The 18,869-nt window shown below is 35.7% G+C and overlaps 2 long non-coding RNA genes across 2 annotated transcripts in view; one reads left to right on the top strand and one right to left on the bottom strand.

The window, feature by feature from the left end:
- Positions 1–18,302, bottom strand: part of LOC131407172 (uncharacterized) — a 32,804-nt gene extending 14,502 nt beyond the window's left edge. Inside the window, exons 1-2 of the long non-coding RNA XR_009220455.1 lie at positions 18,259–18,302; positions 16,313–16,522 (exon numbers count right to left, since the gene is read on the bottom strand). This is a non-coding gene — a long non-coding RNA (uncharacterized LOC131407172). The remainder of the gene's footprint in view (positions 1–16,312; positions 16,523–18,258) is intronic.
- The window catches only part of LOC131407171 (uncharacterized), a 43,541-nt gene extending 24,982 nt beyond the window's left edge, over positions 1–18,559 (top strand). The window contains exon 4 of the long non-coding RNA XR_009220454.1: positions 16,358–18,559. This is a non-coding gene — a long non-coding RNA (uncharacterized LOC131407171). The remainder of the gene's footprint in view (positions 1–16,357) is intronic.
- The last annotated feature ends 310 nt before the right edge of the window (positions 18,560–18,869 follow it).

Below are 18,869 nucleotides of genomic sequence, written 5' to 3' on the forward strand. Positions count from 1 at the left end.
CATGTTGATTGTTTCTTAATTAATATATTTTATGTTTTTAGAGCAGGTTTATGTTTCCAGGAAAATTGAGTGGAAAACACAGAGAAGCTCCAAATACTCCTCCTTCCTTATGCACACAGTTCACAGTTTGTCGTATTAAGACTTTGCATTAGTGTGGTACATTCATTACAATTTATGAGCCATATTGATAGTTTTTCAGCTTTATTGAGGTATAATTGAAAATAAAATTATAAGGTATTTATAGTGTCTAATATGATGATTTAATATATGTACTCATTGTGAGAAGATTCCCCCATGGAGCTAATTGACACATCTATCACTTCACGTATTTATCTGTTTTTGTTTTTGTTTTTGTTTTGATGAGAACATTTAAACTCTACTCTCTTAGAAAATTTCAATTATGCAGTACAGTATTACCAAGTATAGTCACCATCTTGTACATTAGATCCTCAGACCTTATTCATCTTGTAATTAATGTTTGCACCCTTTACCAACCTCTACTTCCCCTACCCTCAATACCCTGGCAACCACCGTTCTATTTTCTATTTCTCTGTTTCTATGATGTCAATATTTTTTTTTATTCCACATATAAGTGATACCATGCAGTATTTGTCTTTCTCTGTCTGGCTTATTTTGCTTAACAAAATGCCATCCAGTTTCATCCATGTAGTCACACACAGACACACACACACACACACACACACACACACACAAGAATTTCATTCTTTTTTAAGGCTGAATAATATTCCTTAGTATATATACAAACCACAGTTTCTTTATCCATTCACCCATCGATGGACACAGGTTTTTCCCTACTTTGGCTATTGTGAATAATGCTGCAATAAACATGGGAGTGAAGATATTTCTTTGAAATAATGGTTTTGTTTCCTTTGGATATATAACCAGAAGTGGGATTGCTGGTAGATTTATTTTTAATTTTTTGACAAACCTCCATGCTGTTTTCCATAGCGGTTGCACCAATTTACACACCTACCAACAGTGTGTAAGGGTTCCCTTTTCCCCACATCATCGTCAGTATTTATTATCTCTGTCTTTTTGATAATAGCCATCCTAACAGGTGTGAGGTGATACCTCGTTGTAGTTTTTCATTTGTATTTCTCTGATGATTAGTGATGTTGATGTCTTTTTTTGAGAAATGTCTATTCAGGTCCTTTGTCCATTTTTTAATTAATTGTTTGCCTTTTTTGGTATTGAGTTGTATAAGTTTCTTATATATTTTAGATATTAACCCTTTATCAGGTTTGTGATTTGCAAATATTTTCTCCCATTCCTATGTTGCTTTTTCATTTTGTTGATGGTTTCCTTTGCTGTGCAGAAGCTTTTTAGTTTGATATACTCCCACTTGTTTATTTTTGCTTTTGTTGCCTTTGCTTTTAGCATCAAATCGAAAAAGTTATTGCAAAGACCAATGTCAAATAGCTTAACTCTTGTGTTTTCTTCTAGGCGTTTTACATTTTCAGTTATGTTCAAGTCTTAATTCATTCTGAATTGATTTTTGTTTATGGTGTAAGATAGGGATCAAGTTTCATTCTTTTGCGTGTAGCTATCCAGTTTTCCCAACATTATTTTTTGAAGAGACTATCCTTTCCTGTTTTGTTTGGGTAGCAAAAATTATGCTCAGAGACAGAGATTGCATTTGCCAATATTTTATTGAACCCAAGTTTGGTGAGGGAATTATAATTTATAATAATAATATTTCACAAGCCACTAACATATAAGATAATATCTTTTAATAAACCAATAAAGAAATAACATACTCCAAACCAGTGACAGATAAATCACACTATTTTTCCCGGCTAAGGAAAGATGAAATAAATAAAGTCCAAATTTAGTGGAGGTGTACCTTTCCACAAGTCAGTTCTTTGGAGAGACGGCTTGTCTAAACAAGAGCTGATGTCTAGCTGACTTCTAGCCACCAGCATGCAAAGGGAAAGTCCCTTGTTGCTAGGGCATGTTGCTGGGAAAATGAAGGCACCAGGATTGGCTGACAAGATAATTTCCTTCATTGAACCACTCACAGTTTTCACCACTGCTGGTAAAGAGTCACCTTCCCATAGCAGGAGCTAATTCTCTCTCTTTTTTTTTTTTTTGTAAGGAAGATCAGCCCTGAGTTAACATGCATGCCAATCCTCCTCTTTTTTTTGCTGAGGAAGACCAGCTCTGAGCTAACATCTATTGTCAAGCCTCCTCCTTTTTTTTTCCCCTTTTTCTCCCCAAAGCCCCAGTGGATAGTTGTATGTCATAGTTACACATCCTTCTAGTTGCTGTATGTGGGACGCCACCTCAGCATGGCTGGAGAAGCGGTGTGTCGGTGCCCACTCGGGTCCGAACCCGGCTGCCAGTAGCAGACAATGCGCACTTAACCGCTAAGCCATGGGACCGGCCCCCAGGAGCTAATTCTTTAGAGTCTTTGGAGAGCTATTTAGATAGCAAAGTCACCTTGTCCAGAGAGAACACTCTCAGGTAAGTTCTTACAAACTCTTGGTATTTAAAGGTTAAATGTCCCCTAGCTGTAGTTGCTTCTCCACATGTTCTTACTGATAAGCCCACAGCAGTGCCGTTATCAGCTGAGCTACTGAGTGCTTATCAACAACAGATGTTGGGGCCGACCCGTGGCTTAGCGAGCGGTAAGGTGTGCGCGCTCCGCTACTGGCTACCCGGGTTCGGATCCCAGGCACACACGGACGCACTGCTTCTCCAGTCCTGCTGAGGCAGTGTCCCACATACAGCAACTGGAAGGATATGCAACTATGATGTGCAACTATCTACTGGGTCATTGGGGGGGGAAAAAAACAATAGATGTTGATGACAACATCCTGAGGCAGCTTCCTCAATTTTGACAACTTCACTCTTAGATCAAAACGACTTCATTTAAGCCATAACAAGTGGATTTGAAATTATATCAAACCAATACACAACATTTCCCCCGTTATATATTCTTGGCTCCTTTTCCATAAATTAATTGACCATGTATGCATGGGTTTACTTCTGGGTTGTTCTACATCTAGTGCCCCAACTTTTAAGACTCCCACCTGAGTGATGGGCCCTCAAAACACTAGGCTCTGAAAGCCAAAGAGGCTTGCATCCATGAGATCCACAAAACTATAGAAAACAAAGAAACAGTTCTTAACAAGTATGCAAGGAAACACTGCAGCTATCTTCCCAGGGCTCAGTGCAGAGGGAGCAGGTAAAAATGCCCATCTCCCAATGTTTCCATGAAAGGATTTATCTACATACTTTAAAAGCTGCTGCCTGAGGGCCAGGCTTCTAATTTAGTACACAACTAGAGGCTGGCTACAATGTTCCCAGGAGCCTGCAGATGCCTCCATTGGCTTCTCCTTCCAACCCACTCCAACTCACCAGTATCTCCCCGGAAGGAGCTTGTACATATTCTATACCCTAGCTTTTATGGCTGCTGCCTGAGGGACTGGTCTGCAGATTGTCTGGCTCTGATAGCCAACAGGGCTTCCATTCGTGAGTCTCATAGGACTAAAGCAAACAAAGAAGCAGTTCTTAAGCTGCCATCCACTCACTGTTCAACACAGAGGGAACCAGGATAAAATGCCCATCTCCAAGTCTTTCCCTGAAAGAGTTTTATCAGCATATCTTAAAAGCTGCTGCCTGAGGGCCAGGCTTCTAATTTTGCATACAACGAGGGGCTGCTGAAATCCTCCCCAAAGACTGGAGGAGCCTGTGGACATCCCCGGCTCCCTCCAACCCACCCAACAATAACAACAACAAAAAAAACAAGTCACAAGTTTCTGCCTGGAACGAGATTGTAGACACTTCTGGCATCCCAACTTTTGAGGCAGCTGACTGAGGGATGGACCCCTGGTGGATCATCTTGTTCTGATAGCCATCTGTAGTGATTTTTATTGAGAGACAGGAGAATTAACATTGTCAAAATGTCCGTATTACCCAAAGTCATCTACAGATTCAACGCATTCCCTACCAAAATGCCAATGGCATTCTTCACAGAAACAGAAAAAAATAATCCTAAAACCTGTATGGAACCACAAAAGATCCTGAAGACAGAGCAAAAAGAACAAAGAGAAAGAACAAAGTTGGAGGCATCACACTTTCTTGTGACCTGTGGGTGGGAATGTAAATTGGTCCAGCTGTTACTGAACCAGGGTGTGTTTGCTCCTTGGGGAATTGAAATCAAAGCCTTCAGCAGAAGCAGTTGTCACACAAAGTACAGTTTATTTATAACAGATAAGGAGAGCACAGGGAATTCCTTCCAAAGCTGTGGTTCTCCAAGCAAGGGAAAGCAGGAGCCTTTTATTTCCAACGGGGAATGAATATTCAAAAGAGAGAGAATATAAATTTTCATACCTCAAACAAAATAAGTCTTATTATTTGTTGCCTTTTTATTTCTGGAATATTTGGTATTATAAGAATTTTAAATAAAATTTAAATTCACTCACACAGACACAGTTTGAAAACATGCTTCCACATACATCACATGTTCTGGTAATAAGGCCTAAGCTCCTCCTGGGGCAGAGATCTTAACATTAAAATGAAGCGAAGGTAGCTCTTGGGTGCTTCTTGGCCTGTCTCCACAGCCATTGCTCTTAGGATGGGGTTTGGACCAGTTTGGGATGGTTGGTAATTGCATCTCTTAACTTAACTGAAAAACAGTTTTGAGAAAGTTATGTGTTTCTGAAACCTCCTTGAGTTACTCGGGATAGTTAGTCAGTGACACAATCATTATGAAAAATAGTATAGAGGTTCCTCAAAAAATTAAAAATAAATCTACCAGCCATCCCACTTCTGGTTATATATGCAAAGGAAACAAAATCATTATCTCAAGGAAATATCTTTACTCCCATGTTCATTGCAGCATTATTCACAACAGCCAAAGTATGAAACGTGTTTGGATATATCATGCATGGTTTTACTGCTAAAAATCAGGAGTTAGATTTATAAATTAACTTAACTGCATATACGATATGGGTAACTAAGCACTTAAATTTCTTTTTTTTTCAGATTATAAGAAAGTATAAGGATATTGGCATATTTGGACTATAATGAATGAAATTAGTTGCAATGTTTTTTCAAAAGATAATCACTGGCTTACAGTTTTCATTTAAAATTCTTATAATACCAAATATTCCAGAAATAAAAAGACAATAAATAATAAGACATTTTGTTTGAGGTATGAGAATTTATACCAATTTGTAACTAACTCCTATTCAGCCACAACACAATGGATGTGGATTTGATCTTTCTTATTATCTTCACTCATGTCCCCTTTCCTCATAATCCTCTTTCTTTTTTCCTCTCATCATTTGCATAAATCATTCCATTATCTTATCTCATATGTTCAGCATACCCTAGTTATTCCTCCATACTAATATCATTTAAACTTTACAAGTAAAACAATCTGCCACATGTATCATAACAGTAGGACTTACTTCCACCATTGAACCCAGATAATAAGTGAATCATGACGTCAAATTTTTAGAAAGGATGTGTATAACAGATAACAGGGGAATGAAACTCAGTGTTATATTAAATACATAGCAGATTCCCAAATTTTGAATTGAGGTACAAATCTGACATCTCAAAGAATGTATAGGTGCAATGAATTAATTGTAGGTTATCGTAAATATATTCAGAGCACAAGAGGAAATAGAAAATAGTGTTTATCTTTCAGGTCAACTTTGGAAGTACATTGATAAACTACTCTTCTTCTTGGAATCTCTCCCCTTATCTTTTCCTACACCTTCCCCTCTCAAAGACCTGGGTTCATCTTGCTTATACTCTCAATGATCAAGGGTAGGCTAATTAATGGCCAAGCAATGGATCCTTATGGGCAAGATCCTCCTAAGCTAGTACAATTAATTTGTTTAGATTTTTCAGGGTAGAATATTTATAAGATAAATAAGTCATTCTCCTAACAATACTGTCCTTCTATCATAGCATTAAACTGATATATTCTTGTAAGAGAAAACGATTCTCTAATAGAGAGAAGAAATCAGGGGGGTAAGAAAAAAAGGAAAACTGTTCTGACCCGAGCATACCAAACAATTTTCATCTATGCCCCGGGCTCACTAATGAGGGAAATATTTTATCTAGTTCTGAAAGAAAAAACATATCCCTAATCACAGAACATATAAAATGAATATTTAGCATTTACCTCATAACAAGAATTCCAATGCACAAAAATGAATCTGAGAAAGTCTCTGAATAAGACCTATAGTGGTGGGTCACTAATTTACTGACACTGCTATTGAGATGTGTAAAGAAAATGTAACTCTTCTCTTTCTCTGTAGCTGATTTTATCTTCTTCATAAATTTTACCATCTGCTTGGGAACAAATAAAAGATCTACATTTATAAAATCAAGGCTAAAATTTAGTACTATTCAGAAATTTAAATGGTTCTTTCAGGTTTAAATCATTCCTTTAGATTGTTCTCTCCTCTTGCCTGCTTCTTTTACAGATTTTGGCTGGATGCATTGGATGAACTAGTGTTTGAAAGTAGGAGGAGACCAATAAGATCTGAACAGAAAGCCTCACACTATAACCACCTAGAAGTAATGAGCCAAATATAATATATAAAATATAGTTTATATTGATGGGACGTTTACCTCTGGAAGAAATTGAATTAAATCCACAAGTGCCAGAAGTGAAAGGAAAGTGAAAAGCCATTAATCAGTTAATATTTTCATTGATTCAACAAATATTATGGCATGCAACAACACACCAGGATTGTTCAAGCTTTCCATAGACATGAATAAAACCAAAGTCTTTCTGATATCAGGTCTAGAATAGTAAATGCGTAACATTTCTAGATCATGGGAATTATTGGACAAGGGCTGAGTTTTCACGCCCACATTCTTTTCTTGAAGCAAAGAATCTTCAAAAATACTAAAGATGAGGGACTGAAACTGAGATCCTGTGTGAAGAGATAAACTTTCTCTATAGTCAAATATGTTTAGCACCATCTCTCTACTAGGGATCTCAGTGAATTAAAAATTATTTATCAGGGCAAACGAAACCTCTGGCTTGCATCTCAGGTATGTTTGGACTTTGACTTTATAACCAGCCTGGTGACTTGGTAAATGAAATCCCTGTTGAAAGCCAACTCTTTCCAAAGACCAAGGTACTAATCTGTCGACAACGCAAAGTTATAAACATGCCACAGTAAAGGAGAACACTACTTTGAGAGAGCCTTACAGGGGAAATTATAGATGAATGTTTACATGGTTATGGACTCTGAGCTCAAGTTGTCTTTTAAGAGCACTACTTGTTGAGATTGTGTAAAGTTTGTGACATAATAGTTCAGGATTGTTGGACACAGCAAAACATAGGCTTTGAAGTAATTCTTGGTAAGTAAATTGTTTGATTAATACCTAATTGCTCAGATGAGCAAACAGTTTGGTTAGATAAGTTAGTTTCATCACTCTCTTAAAATAATACAGTGCAGTGAAGGTTTACAGTTTTCTTCTTGCCTTCTTGGGCAAGAATTTCCTGGACCAAAAGCATGTGAACACTGATGGCCTCAGATCTCAGCCCTGACCATTCTTCATCCTGGGTTAGAGAATAGAACATCGTCATCTGTGGACATGATCAACCCAAATTGGAGCAGCTTATTAAGGAATAGTGGTTGTATATTAATTTCCTAGTGATGGTCATTTCAATTTCTAGGAACATGAGGTTCTCTGTTCCTTTTATGAATGATCAATTGTTGAATGTTTTGATGAGACAGCAAATATGCAATAGCAATTCAATTTGTCTTTGCAGAGCTCATCTCTAAATACCTCAACATGAGCTTTTTGGTTATTTCCTGAATCATTTAAGTAATATCAAGGCAATGTAAATGCTAATATAATATTATTCCATTATGACAGTCCATGTTTCACGTGCTGAGTATAACCGCCTGCCCAATCTTATTCAATTCTCACACGAGGTGTTCTTACCTGGAACCAGGGGAGAAGTGGAGCTTGGGGAGAATTTCTGTCTCAATGAGAGCATTCAGGAAGCTGAGCGAGCTATCATTAATTCTCCTTTTTCTTGGTCCTGGTGTCCCAAATGCGGAACCTCTATGCCTCCTGCTAGTTTCTCCGGAGAGGAAACCTCATGCTTCCTGCTGGGTGAGGGCTGTTCACCAGGCTATGCAAAATGAAAATTGGGAAAGACAATATGGGGGATCTAACTGTTCCTTGGACAGAATTTCAACTAATCCTCCTTCTTTAATCCTGACCTCTAGCTACTGTCTTGGGGTATATTTGGTATTACTCACAGTAGAGTATTTGGGGGGTTTAGTGATGCAAATAGCTCACTTCTTGTTGAGTTTTCTCTCTTCTAGGACATTCTACGTGTCCATACATTTTTGCATTTTCCATCTTCCAAAGTTTAGTGGACATCTTCATCTAGTGTCAGCTCCTAACCAATATATATTCCTTTATGATCATTTTAAGGGAAGGGTAGAAATGCATGCATGTTTTCTATCAGTCATTTTAAACTAGAGATCCCACGTGATATTCTTCTAGAGAAAGTAAAATCTCTATTATGTATGAAAACATTTTGGCTCTATGTTAGCTCTGTTGGCTATATAATATTTGAGGAAATTATATTCCAGTTTAAATAAATCTTAAATGAATAAAACAGAAATTAACAAAACAGAAACACTGGACATTATCAATAAAAACCTAGAAATGAAGTTTTATTTTTTTATTATGGTAACATTGGTTTACAACATTGTATAAATTTCAGGTGTACGTCGTGTTCTCATGTTCACCACAAATAGTAATTACAATCCATCACCAACACACGTGCCTAATCATCCCTTTCACCCTCCTCCCTCCCCACTTCCCCTCTGGTAACCACCAATCCATTCTCTGTCTCTATGTGTTTGTTTGTTGTTGTTGTTATCTACTACTTATGAGTGAGATCATATGGTATTTGACCTTCTCTCTCTGACTTATTTCACTTTGCATAAGACCCTCAATGTCCATGCATGTTGTCACAAATGGCTGAGTAGTATTCCATTGTGTATATATACCATATCTTCTTCATTGTCCCTTGACGGGCATTTAGGTTGCTTCCAAGTCTTGGCTATTGTGAATAACGCTGCAATGAATACAGGGGTGCATGTATCTTTATGCATTGATGTTTTCACATTCTTTGTATAAGTACCCAGCAGTAGAATAGTTGGATCGTATGGTAGTTCTATCCTTAATTTTTTGAGGAATCTCCGTACTGTTTCCATAGTGGCTGCACCAGTTTGCACTCCCACCAGCAGTGTATGAGAGTTCCCTTCTTTCCACATCCTCTTCAACACTTGTTGTTTCCTGTCTTGTGAATTATAGCCATTATGATGGGTGTGAGGTGATATCTCATTGTAGTTTTGATTTCCATTTCCCTGATAGTTAATGGTGTTGAACATCTTTTCATGGGCCTATTGGCCATATGTATATCTTCTTTGGAGAAATGTCTGTTCAGGTCTTTTGCCCATTTTTTAATTGGGTTGTTAGTTTTTTTCTTGTTGAGATGTATAAGTTCTTTACATATTTTGGATATTAACCCCTTATCAGATGTGTGGTTTGCAAATATCTTCTCCCAATTGTTAGGTTGTCTTTTCATTTTGTTGATGGGTTCCTTTGCTGTGCAGAAACTTTTTAGTTTGATGTAGTCTCATTTTTTTATTTTTTCTATTGTTTCTCTTGTCCGGTCAGACATGGTGCTTGAAAATATGTTGCTAAGACTGATGTCGAAGAGAGTACTGCCTATGTTTTCTTCTAGAAATTTCATGGTTTCAGGTCTTATATTCAAGTATTTAATCCATTTTAAGCTAATTTTTGTGTATGGTGTAAGATAATGGTAGAAATGAAGTTTTTTTAAAAAAGGTTAAAACTGGAATGATGGTACTGAGTTATAGCATAACTGAAATTTACTGAGAGTCAATATTAAGGCACTATTGATCACGAAGCTCTACCTCAATTCCTTTCCTAATGGTGAGGATAAATTAAAAGAGACAGTCAGCTATGAAGCCAAAATGCTGAACAAAAACGAGCTAATGTGACATTTAATTTTAGACTTGTCAGCAATAGTCTTTGTGATTTTGGAAAGTACACTTAATGTCTACGCATCTCGATTACGTTATCTGTAAAATGAGAGAGTTAGATTGAAAGGTCTCTAAATTCTTTTCTAGGTGCTGATTGCTTATAAACTTAATATATATGTTTAACTATGAACGATTACTTGAAGTGTTAAAAAGTAGGTCAATTATTTTTTATAATATCCACTTGATGCTTAAAATACTATAGTATAAACACTATAGTATAAAATACTAAGCATAAACTTTTAATTATTTTTATCACACTTTAAATGTAGTACCAAAAATAACTGAGTAAGAAAATATAATTTTTGTAATATTAGAAAGTGTTAATATTTATTGAATACTTTATATTTGTCAGACACAAGATGTTATTATTAAATTCATGCTATAATGATGGAAGTTGAGTAACTTGACCAAGAGTCTATAATCCCTATAAGACAAATATAAAACCAAGTCTAATTATCAATTACAGATTGGTGTGCATACTGCAACATCTTTTCTGTACTGGTTTGTGGGATTTATGCTCTATTATGTCTACTTTCCATCAAGATTTATTATCTGTTAGGTAAAAAAAAGCTTCTTTTAGAATGTAAGAAGTAGTTTCATTTTCATTAGCAATTATTTCTTACAACTGTAAAGTGATTTTTAAAATATGTCTGCCTTTTTGTCTTCTGAATCAGTTTCGAAAACTGCATGAATTAATATTGTGTTTGTTCCTTATAGATAAAGAGTAATACTATTTGCTAACTTTCCTTTCATTTAGAGTAAAATAAGTAAACACATATATTTCACACCTTAAAACAATATGTTTTACATTTCTTGTCATAACTGAGAACCATCTCCTTGTTACTACTACTATATTATTATTATTATTTTTGCTCAGGAAGATTTGCCCTAAGCTAACATCCACTGCCAATATTCCACTTTTTGTATGTGAGCTGCCACCCCAGCATGGCCACTGACAGACGAGTAGTATAGGTCTGTACCCGGAAACTGAGCCCCGGGCTGCTGAAGTGGAGCATGCCAAACTTAACCACTAGGCCACTGGAGATGGCCCTCTTTGTTATTATTTTAAGATACTTTCTTATAAAGATATTAGCAGTAAAAATAACAAATAATTTTGAGCAAGTTCTCACTTTATTCTTTATGCATTGTCATATTGATGCAACAATCAACTATGTAGAAAGCACAATTTTTCTATTTATAAATGAGAAAACTGAAACAGAGGATTGTCTCAAATAACCTGCCAATTTACCAAAGCTAGTAAATGAGAATTGTGAGAAAAAATGGAAATTATTGGTGTGAATTTGAGATCTTTTGGTTGAGAAAATAATTCAACAAAATATTTTAAGCCTCTGAAAGATCAGTGTGAATTTTTTTTTGCTAGGCACAGCCTTCTGGGTATTGAACACGGAAACAGCAAAGTGAAAATTTTCTCAGTGTAAGAAAACACAGTAAAGTTTCATGTTCTTGAAAATACCTTGTATTCCTCATGCGCAAAGAAGTGGGGTAATAGCAGATTTATTTGAGGTTTGCCATTAAAATTACTGTAGTTTTGGAATCTACATTTCTTCTCACGGATAGGGCCACTCCAAGTTGACAGCTGCCTTCTACAATGAAAATACAACACCTTGAAGGAAACTTAGTTCATCAAAGAACTTTCACAGTTGAATTTTCTTCAAATTCATAAGTGAATTTCACAATGCAAAAAAAAATCTCAGTGACAATTTCTAAAAACCCAAATTCATTGTGAATTCCTGGGCTGGTTGTAGAATTTCTGGCTTGGCTTTCCAAGCTAGTTGCTGCAGAGGATGTAGGTCAGAGTTCTATTGTCATATATGGTCCGTCCATTTATCATTTGTATATTCAGTCACTCAACATTTACTGAATCATAGAGCACCTATGCCAATTGAGATTAAGTTTCATTTTGGAGATTTATAATGAATGGTGTTTAAGTTCTTGGTTCTCATCTTAAAAAATACAACATATTTCCCTCAATAATTTATGTAGAAATCACTTTAATTCTCACTATGCTATGGTGTACTGTTACACTAATTTTACGGTTGTGGCTAAATCACAATGGGAGCCATGGCCAGGGCCATCTGGGGAATCAGCAGAGTAGGATTTCACACTAACTCCTGTTAACTTTTGTTCAAGGCTGGCAAAGCCACTCTTCAAAAGTTTATGTCCCCAAATAAATATTCTCCCTTCTGATCTTCTTTAAAGTTGAGATAAGAAAATCAACAATTTTATATGTAGGCAACAACATGTAAAGTCCAGAATTCTGTGGTAGCCCAAGGGGGTTCAGGATAATCATGACATTGGCCAATCTAAGTGCCCATAGATTAATATTCATTGGAATGATAAGGAGCTACTCTATATGTTTACTCTATATAATTTACTCTTGGCATTTAGCAAGCAATACCAAAATAAAATATTTTAGAATGATAAGAACAGTTATTTTTATTGTTCTTACTTCTCCAAATTTTTCACAATAGATGTGTGCTAAATGTATAATCAGAATAAAAAGGATATGCAATATCGAAATGAAGCATATTTTATTTGTTTTACATATTCATTTTTATCTCTATTATGGCTCAAAATCAATGTGATTTGTAATATGCATGGAAAAAGACTCTTTTCACTGAAATAGAAAACATCTGGCAATAGCAAATAAGAACAAGCTCTTTTAAGCATCTAAATATGATTTGTTTGCACAGAGGATAGAACTGGAAAATATCCACTAAAAATAATTCCACAATTGACAGTAGAAACATTACAATAATCTCTCACTTTTCCCCAAAAGACTTTTTTTTAATCAGATAACTTTAAGGATATTACTCTGTGGGATGTAGTTGAGGGGAAAATAGGAGGAGTGACAGGTAATGGAGTCTGGGGTATGAAATGATTATTCAAAGACTTCAACATTTAGGATATTAAGGTATATAAAAGAACACTTTTGCTACACAACACTGGGAATGAGGTAAAAATACTACTAAAACTATGTCATATAGTCTTCCTTCCTTCCTTCCCTCCTTCTGTACCTCTCCCCTTCTTCATTCCTTCCCCACCTGTTAGGTACCAAGCACTGTTTTAGGCAGGGAAACACTTGGTTGCAAAACACACAAAATAACCTGACCTCATAGAGGTTATATGCAGGTTATTAAAAATTTAGTTTCAGATCTGGTCCAGCATCCTATGAGCTAATATTTCTATGATTTTGGCCAAGTTTCTTAAACTTCATGAACCTCAATTTCCCCACCTATAAAATGTGCATTAAAATGATAGCAGTTTGGAGAGATAATATGAATACATTGTTTAATGTTAGTATTAAAAGACTCTTGCCTTATGACCTCACAGATGATCTAACATGGAGAATGTTCCCTGTGCATTTGAGAAGAATTTATATTCTGCTGCTGTTGGATGGAATTTTCTGTATATGTGTGTTAAGTCCATTTGGTCTAAAGTCTAGTTCAAGCTCATTATTTCGTTATTGATTTTCTATTTGGATGATCTATCCATCCTTGAAAGTGGAGTGTTGAAGTCCCCTAGTATTATTGCATTACTGTGTATTTCTGCCTTCATTTGCTTAATATATTTAGATGCTCCAATTATAAACACATTGACAACTATTATATTCTCTTGATGAATTGACACCTTTATCATTACATGATGACATTTTTGTTTCTTGTTACGGTTTTTGACTTAAATTCTATTTTGTCTGATATAAGTATAGCTATCTCTGCTCTCTTTTGGTTTCCAGTTGTATGAAATATCTTTTTCTATCCCTTTACTTTGAGCCTATGTATGTCCTTAAAGCCGAAGTGAGTCTTTTGTAGGCAGCATATAGTTGAGTCTTGTTTTTTTCTTTTCTCATTCAGTCACTTTATGTTTTTTGATTAGACAATTTAATCCATTTACATTTAAAGTAACTATTGATAGGCAAGGACTTACTATTGCCATTTTGTTAATTATTGTCTGGCTGTTTTGTAGTCCCCTTGTTCCTTTCTTCCTCTCTCCCTGTCTTCCTCTGTGATTTCATCATTTTCTGTAGTAATATGCTTTGATTTCTTTCTCTTTAGCTTTTGTGTATTTATTATAGATTTTTGCTATGTTGTTACCATGAGACTTATATATAAAACATCTTATAGTTATAGCAGTCTATTTTAAGCTGATGACTTAACTTCTATTACATACAAAACCTCTACAATTTTACATCCCTTCCCCCATATTTTACATTTTTTGACATCACTTTTTACATCTTTTTATATTGTGTATTCATTAACTAATTATTGTAGCTATGATTATTTTTAACACTTGTCTTTTAAGCTTTATACTATAGTGATTTACATACCACCATAACAGTATTAGAATAATCTGAATTTGACTATATACTTACCTTTACCAGTGAGCTTCATACTTTCATATGTTTTCCTGTCACTAATTAGCATCTTTTTGTTTCAGCTTGAAGAATTCCTTTCACTATTTCTTGTAAGGCAAGTCTAGTGGTGATGAATTCCCTCAGCTTTTGTTTGTCTGAGAAAATCTTTATTTCTGAAGGATTGCTTTGCCAAGTAAAGTATTCTTGGTGGCAGTATTTTTATTCTTCCTTTCAGCACTGTAAATATATCATTCCACTTTCTCCTAGCCTGCAATTCTGCGGAGAAATCTGCTAATAGCCTTATGGGGTTTTCCTTCTATGAACTGGATTTCTTTTCTCTTGCTGCTTTCAAAATTACTTCTTTGTCTTTGATTTTTGACAGTTTTATTATAATGCATCTCAGTGAAGTCCTCTCTGGATTGAATCTATATAGGGACCTCTGAGCTTCATGTACCTGGATGTCCACATTTCTTCCCAGATTTAGGAAGTTTTCAGCCATTCTATCTTCAAATAAGCTTGCTGCCCATGTCTATCTCTCTTCTCCTTATGGGACTTCCGTAATGTGAATTTTCTTTTGGTTGATGGTGTCTCATAATTCACACAGGCTTTTCTTCACTCTTTTTTCTTTTTTCTCCTTTGACTGGATAATTTCAAATAACTTGTCTTTGAGTTCACAGATTCTTTCTTCTGATTGATCAAGTATGCCATTGATGCTGTTTATTGCATTTTATCATTTCATTCATTGTATTCTGTACCTCTAGAATATGTGTTTGGTTCTTTTTTATGATTTCTATGTCTCTAATGAACCTCTCATTTTGTTCATTTATTGATTTCCTGATATGATTTAGTTGTTTATGTGTGTTCTCTTGTAGTTCATTGAGTTTCCTTAAAACAATTATTTTGAATTTTTTGTCCAGCAGTCATAGATCTCTTCTTCTTTAGGGTCAATTACTGGAAAATTATTGTATTCCTTTGGTAGTGTCATGTTTCCTTGATTTTTCATGTTCCTTGAACTCTTGCACTGCTGTCTTTGCATTTAAAGAAGCAGTCACCTCCTCCAGTCTCTATTGATGGGCTGTGGGAGAGAGGTACCTTTACTTGTCAGTCTGGCTAAGGATTCTGAAGCTTTCTCAGACTTTTTCTACGGATGCACCCACTCCATATTTCTTTTTCCTTCCTGGGCAGTGGGGGATTCTTAAAATTTTATGCCTTCACTCAATCTTGCAAAGCCAGTTTGGGTACTGAGAGCCTCCCATTTGTTTTCCTGAGAGTGGTGCCTGAAATGCTCAAGTGTGTGAGCCTTCTCCCAATCTCACACAGTCAGACCAGCTTTTTGCACTTGCTCACTAGCTGGCTGCAAATGTTCACTCTCACTGTCTGTGGGAGCACACCAGGAGCTGGCCACAGGAGAGGTAAGGGAGTTTTGATGAGGCATGCAGAGCATTGGGGGTCCCATGGGCCAGCTGGGGGGGGGGGTGGTCCACAAGTGAGGCATTCCCAGTGGCTTGTAGGCAGGTTTTATGATAGAGTCCATCAATTGGTTAGTAGGAAGAACTGAGATGTGATTAGTAGTATCCCTTCGATGAGTTCTGAGACCTAACTGTTTTTCTCTGAGCCACTCCTAATCCCTCAAATTTACCAATCACCTCAGTAATCTGGATGAGACAAGAAAGAAGTAAGCCTCCTAACAGCACACTGTATGGCTGGGGAAGTTGGGTGGTCACTCCCACTATCTCACTTTCTCTCAAGGGATAAATCAAAGGCCATGGGGGTCCCTCCAGGCACTGAACAATACCACCTTTGGGGAGGGGTGATACGGGTAAAGTAAAACTGTTACTCTTACCCTCTTCAATGCATCTCTTCTTGGATTTTTTTTTTCCTCCAACAGAACACTGGAACTTCTTCAATAGACTCCCGGACTCCCACCTGGGTACCCTTGTGCATGGGTGACTGCCAAATCAGATGTTCTGTGAGGGCAGACAGAGAGAACTCCTATTCTGACATTGTACTGACATCGCTCCACCAATTTGACAGCATATCCTTCTTTCAGTTCCTGATAAAAGAGAAAGTAGGATGTAAATTTTTAATCTTCAGATAGATTGAAATCATATTACATATCTTTTACAACCACAATGGTATAAAACTAGAAATGATTAACAAGAGGAAAGCTGGAATATTCACAAATATGTGGAAATAAAACAACCCACTCTTGAAAAAACAATGGGTTAAAGAAGAAATCAAAAGAGAAATATAAAAATATCTTGAGATGAACAAAAATGGAAACACAATTGAAGAAAATTTATGGGATGCAGCAAAAGCAATTCTAAGATGGAAGCTTATAGAGATAAATGCTTACATTTAAGTGCTTACTCTTAAAACTAGTAAACAAATTCAGTGAAGTTGCAGGATATACAATCAACATACAAAAATCAGTTGCACTTCTATAAACTAACAATGAACTATCTGAAAAAGAAATTAAGAAAAGTATAATTTACAATAGCATCAAAACCAAAAATACTTAGGAATAAATTTAACCAAGTTGATGAAAGATGTGTACACTGAAACTATAGGACATCGATGAAAGAAATTGAAGAAGACACAAATAAATGCAAAGATATTTCCTTTCATATATTAGAAAAATGAACATAGATAAAATATTCATACTACCCAAAATGATCTACGGATTCAATGTAATCTCTATCAAAATTCCAATGGCCTTTTTCATAGGAATAGAAAAAAAATCTTAAAATTCATCTAGAACCACAAAAGATCTCAAATAGCCAAAACAAACTTAAGAAAGAAGAACAAAGCTGAAGGATCACACTTCCTAATTTCAAACTATATTATAAAGCTATAGTAATCGAAACAGTATGATACTGGCATAAAAACAAACATGTAGACCAATGGATCAAATTAGAGAGCCCAGAAATAAATCCATACATTTACAGTCAACTGATCTTCAACTAGGATGCCAAGAACACACAATGGGGAAAGGATAGTCTCTTCAATAAGTCATGTTAAAAAAATTAGATATTCACATGCAAAAGAATTAAAACTGGACTCCTGTCTTATACTACTGACAAAAATTAACTTGAAGTGGATTAAAGACTTAAATGTAAAAACTGAAACTGTAAAACTCCTAGATTTTTTGAATATGACACCAAAAGCACAGGCAAAAAAACAAAAATTAACAAGTGGGACTACTTCAAACTACAAAGCTTCTGCATCAGCAAAGGAAACAATCAACAAAATGAAAAGGCAATCTATGGAATGAGAGGAAATATTTGCAAATCATATATCTGATAAGAGGTTAATATCTAAAATATATAAGGAACTCATACAACTCAATAGCAATAATCGAATATTGTTATTAAAAAACAGGCAAAGGAACTGCATAGACATTTTTCCAGAGCAGACTTAAAAATGACCAATAGGTATATTTAAAGGTGTTTAACATCACTAATCACCAGGGAAGTGCAAATCAAAACCACAATAAGATATCACCTCATACATGTTAGGATGGCTAGCATCAAAAAGACAAGAGATAACATATGCTGGCAAGGATGTGGAGAAAAGGGAATCCTTTTGGATCGGTGGAAATTGGATTCCACTATTGGTGGAAATGTAAATTTGTATACCCACTATGGAAAAGACTATGGAGTTTCCTCAAAACAATTAAAAATATAGCTACCTATTGTTAATTGGCAGCAATTGGTAGCAATTTTTAATTTCTGGCATGATCCAGCAATCCTACTTCTGAGTATGTATCCAAAGGAAATGATACAGTACCTCAAAGAGATATCTGTACTCCCATGTTCACTGCAGCATCATTCACAATAGCCAAGATATGGAAACAACCTATGTGTCCATCAATGGATGAATGGATAAAGAAAAAAAAAATATATATATATAACAATATTATTTAGTCATAAAAAAGAAGGATATCCTGACATTCGCAGCAACATGCATGAACCAGGAGGGAATTGTGCTAAGTGAAATATGCTAGACAGAGAAAGACAAATACTGTATGGTATCACTTATACGTGAAATTAAAGGAAAAAGGTTGAACTCACAGAAACAGAAAGTAGAATGGGAGTTGCTAGAGGTTGGGGGATGGGGGAAATGGGAAATGGGGAGATGTTGATCAAAGGGTACAAACTTTCAGTTATAAGATGAATATCTTCTGAGGATCTAATATACAGCATGGTGACCAAAGTTAATAATAAGTGTTGCATACATGAAATTGGTTAAGAGGATAGATTTAAGCATTCTCACTACACACATACAAAAGACAACTATGTGAGGTGATGAATATGTTAATTAACTTGATTGTAGTAAATATTTCATAATGTATACAAATTTCAAATCATCACCTTTACATTTTAAATATATCTAATTTT

Source organism: Diceros bicornis, chromosome 6 (genome assembly GCF_020826845.1).
Source record: "Diceros bicornis minor isolate mBicDic1 chromosome 6, mDicBic1.mat.cur, whole genome shotgun sequence".
NCBI classification, from domain to species: Eukaryota; Metazoa; Chordata; class Mammalia; order Perissodactyla; family Rhinocerotidae; genus Diceros; species Diceros bicornis.